This window comes from Aquarana catesbeiana, linkage group LG13, assembly GCF_042186555.1.
Source record: "Aquarana catesbeiana isolate 2022-GZ linkage group LG13, ASM4218655v1, whole genome shotgun sequence".
In the NCBI taxonomy this organism is placed as follows: domain Eukaryota; kingdom Metazoa; phylum Chordata; class Amphibia; order Anura; family Ranidae; genus Aquarana; species Aquarana catesbeiana.
The window spans coordinates 98,003,977-98,008,721 of NC_133336.1; the positions used below are offsets into that span (position 1 = coordinate 98,003,977).

The 4,745-nt window shown below is 46.6% G+C and overlaps 1 non-coding gene across 1 annotated transcript; it reads right to left on the minus strand.

Moving 5' to 3' along the window:
• Positions 1 to 4,224: 4,224 nt before the first annotated feature.
• Positions 4,225 to 4,296, minus strand: TRNAD-AUC (transfer RNA aspartic acid (anticodon AUC)). The gene has a single exon. It is a non-coding gene; the product is annotated as a tRNA-Asp (tRNA).
• Positions 4,297 to 4,745: the final 449 nt, after the last annotated feature.

Here is a 4,745-nt window from a genome sequence, read left to right on the forward strand (position 1 = left end):
ATTGGGGTTACATGGAAGGTTACTCTTGGGAACATAGGGAGGGATAGTATTGGGGTTACATGGAGGGTTACTCTTGGGGCTATAGGGAGGGTTAGTATTGGGGTTACAGGGAGGGTTATTCTTGGGGCTAAAGGGAGGAATAGTATTAGGGTTACAGGGAGGGTTATTCTTGGGGATATAAGAAGGGATTGTATTGGGGTTACATGGGGGTTATTCTTGGGGATGTAGGGAGGGATAGTATTGGGGTTACAGGGGGGTTATTCTTGGGGATATAGGGAGGGATGTTATTGGGGGTTTCAGGGGGGGTTAGTATTAGGATTACATGAATGGCTAGCGTTAGAGAGAGCTGTTGAGCTATATAGTAAACAGCAGGCTTTTTTTCATCCAAGTTGCGAAGGATAGCCTAGAAAATACCTGAAAAGGAGCCAAGTGCTCCACCTACTGGCTGAAAATGAGAATACAAAACAATCATATCCTGGTGGAAAAAAATATATTTTACAAAAGTGCTTAACAAAATACATATGACACATTCCTTTTGGTTTCAATTTTAGTCCATCAGCATTTAATTTGTACAGCAGATTTCTCCCTGGGAACACAAAACAGTTAGCAGTCGACACAGCCATCTTGACAATTGCGTTGGCCAGGAATCGAACCCGGGTCAGCTGCTGAACAGACAGCTATGCTCACCACTGCGAGTCATGTCTTTGGAGTGTGGGAGGAAAGAACCTATATGCAGCTCCCCCCAGCCCCCCCCCACATACTTACCTGAGCTCGATCTTATGATGTGCCTGAGAGCAGTAGCTCTCTCTCTCCTCACTGGACAGGGAGGCAGCAGTGGAAGCCAATCACAGCCAGTGAGCAGGGGGTGGGGCCGAGCCGCGCGTCAATGGACCGCATAGCAAGCGGCTTTCTATGGGGTGCACTGGGCAAGGGGTAGGAGCCAGGAGCACCAGCAGGGAACCCAAGAAGGGGAGGATCACAGCCACTCTGTGCAATACTATTATAAAGAGCAGGCAAGAATAACATATTTGTAAACCTAATTTTCTTTCCATCTTACGTCAAGCCCAGGAGGAAGAGAGTGTGCCCGGGCTTCATAAGCTACTTTTATAATCCCTCCCAGCAACCTTCAGGCCACTGCAGGGGTCCCTGGGATTTGTAGTCTTAGAGTATGGGAATATATAACAGCAGATTCCAGAAGGACGATACCCCCCAAAACTCACTCTGCTGGCGCACAGGTATGAGGTCACTGGCTGTCGAATAATCACGGGGCCAACAATATTCAAAACACTGGAAGGTGCAAAGCTTTCTGGTTACAGTTCACATCGCTACATAGGGAGGGAAAGAATTGGGGTTACAGGGAGGGTTACTCTTGGGGATATAGGAAGGGATAGTATTGGGGTTACAGAGGGGGTTATTCTTGGGGATATAGGGAGGGATAGTATTGGGGTTACAGGGAGGGTTAGTGTTAGAGAGAGCTATATAGTATATAGTAAATACTATATAGTAAACAGCAAGCTTTTTTCAGCCAAGTTGCTAAGGATAGCCTAGAAAATACCTGAAAAGGAGCTGAGTGCTCCACCTACTGGCTGAAAATGAGAATACAAAACAATCATATTCTTGTGCAAAAAAATATATTATTCAAAAGTGCTTAACAAAATACATACATAAACACATTCCCTTTGGTTTAAATGTTATTCCATCAGCATTTAACCACTTCCCGCCCGCCCTATAGCGGATTGACGTCCGGGAAGTGGTTCTGTTATCCTGACTGGACGTCATATGATGTCCAGAAGGATAACATGCCGCAGCGCGCCCCCGGGGGCGCGCATCGCGGCGATCGGTGGAGCGGTGTGTCAGTCTGACACACCGCTACACTGATCTTGGTAAAAAGCCTCCGGCGGAGGCTCTTTACCACGTGATCAGCCGTGTCCAATCACGGCTGATCACGCTGTCAATAGGAAGAGCCGTTGATCGGCTCTTCCTCACTCGCGTCTGACAGACGCAAGTAGAGGAGAGCCGATCGGCGGCTCTCCTGGCAGGGGGGGTCTGCGCTGATTGTTTATCAGCGCAGCCCCCCCGCAGATCACCACACTGGACCACCAGGGATCGCCACTAGGACCACCAGGGAAGGGGCAACATGTGGATGGCCAGGTATGTACCCCATGGCCATCCACATGTGCCCAGTGTGCCAAATCTGTGCCAATCAGTGCCCACAAATGGGCACTGATTGGCACAATTATGTTGCAGTGATGCCCAGCAATGCCACCCTTAGGGGCATCACTGCAAACAAGTAATGCCATCAGTGCCACCCATCAGTGTCCATTCATGCCACCTGTCAGTGCCCATCTGTGCCCATCAGTGCCCATCTATCAGTGCCCATCCATGCCCATCTATGCCAACTATCAGTGCCACCCATAAGTAACCATCAATGCCACCTACGAGTGCCCATCAATGCCACCTATGAGTGCCCATCAGTGCCGCCTATAAGTGCCCATCCGTGCCACCTATGAGTGCCCATCAGTGCCGCATACCAGTGCCACCTATCAGTGCCCATCAGTGCCACCTATCAGTGCCCATCAGTGCCGCCTATCAGTGCCCATCATCAGTGCCCGTCAGTGCCACCTCATCAGTGCCACCTCATCAGTGCCACCTCATCGGTGCCCATCAGTGCCGCCGTATCAGTGCCCGTCAGTGCAGCCATATCAGTGCCCGTCATTGAAGAAGAAAACGTACTTATTTACAAAAAGTTTTAACAGAAACAAAGAAAAACTTTTTTTTTTCAAAATTTTCTGTCTTTTTTTATTTGTTGCGCAAAAAATAAAAACCGCAAAGGTGATCAAATACCGCCAAAAGAAAGCTCTATTTGTGGGAACAAAATGATAAAAAATTTGTTTGGTACAGTGTAGCATGACCGCGCAATTGTCATTCAAATTGCGACAGCGCTGAAAGCTGAAAATTGGGCTGGGCGGGAAGGTGTCTAAGTGCCTGGTATTGAAGTGGTTAACCACTTGACAACTGGGCACTTAAACCCCCCTCGTGACCAGACCAATTTTCAGCTTTCAGCGCTCTCACACTTTGAATGACAATTACTCAGTCATGTAATACTATAACCAAATTAATTTTTTGTCCTTTTTTTTATATGAATAGAGCTTTCTTTTGGTGGTATTTGACGCTATAAATGAAAAAAGACCGAAAATTTTGAAAAAAGACGCATTTTTCTTCGTTTCTGTGATAAAATTTTGCAAATTATTAATTTTTTTCATAAATGCATAAACCCGAACAAGTCAGGAAAGTACAAATACCCCACCCAAATGACCCCTTATTTGAAAGTAGACATTCCAAGGTATTTAGTAAGATGCATGGTGAGCTTTTTGATGTTGTCATTTTTTCCCACAATTCTTTGCAAAATGAAGATTTTTTTTTTCCCCCCACAAAATTGTCATTGTAATAGGTTATTTCTCTCACATGGCATGTATATACCACAAATAACACCCCAAAATACATTCTGCTACTCCTCCTGTGTATTACGATACCACATGTGTGGGACTTTTTCACAGCCTGGCCACATAGAGAGGCCCAACATGCAGGGAGCACCATCAGGTGTTCAAGGAGCATAAATTACACATCTAACTTGTTGACTACCTATTACATTTTTGAAGGCCCTGGAGCACCAGGACAGATGGCACTGATATGTGGCACTGATGATACTGATGTGGCACTGACAGATGGCACTGATGACACTAATGACACGTGACACTGACGGCACTTATACATGGCAGTGGGGACAGATGACATCGAAGTCACTTTTTTTTCTTTACTCACCGCTGCAGCAGTTCGCTCTCCCTCCTCACACGCTGTCTCTGTGTGAGGAGGGAGAGCCGGCGATGAGAGATGATCTCATGTTTACTTATGAGATCATCTCTCATTGGCACCACCGATCGCACTGAAAACGGCCGCTATGATTGGCCGTTTTCAGCGATCTGTGTCTGGCTGTGTCCGAGGAACACGGCCAGCACAGAACTTCCCCGATGCGTGCCCACGGGAGCGCGCATCGCGGAAGTAAACAGGAGGACGTCCAGGGACGGCCTCCCGGCAATTAGCGTCTGCGCTGCAGCCGTCTTTCGGCTATAGCACGGGCGCAAAGAGGTTAATTTGTACAGCAGATTTTTACTTTTTACTTGGGGACACAAAGCAGTTAGCGTTTGAGGCAGCCATGTTGGCAATTGCGTTGGCCGGGAATCGAACCCAGGTCAGCTGCTGGATAAGCAGCTATGCTCACCACTGCACCACCAACGTGAGAAATGTCTTTGAAGTGAGGGAGGAAAAATCCTGAGGATGGCGAGGTGAGGCGAGGTGAGGATGGCACTGGATCCCACTGCTGCAGCTATGTCTGGTCTTGTCACAGTGGCAACATATAGCAGCTTACCAATTGCTCTGCGATACGTATCATTGTTGGGTAGCAAGTTTTCTCCTTCATTGCTCTTTTGATAGCCTGGTTCCATAGGAGTTTTCACTTCCTTTGCATATTGCATATGGAATTGTTGCAAGATTTTGGAGATTTTCTGAGAAGATAACTTCCATATTTTTCTCTCTCTATTTGGATACCCAGATAGTAGCTAATGTTTCCAAGTTCTGTGATTTAAAAATTTTCTTTCAGCTTGTGAACTATCTGATTGTAATACCCTTCTTGTTCAAAACAGGTTATAATGTCATCAACATTGATAAGGTTATATATCCATTTGTCT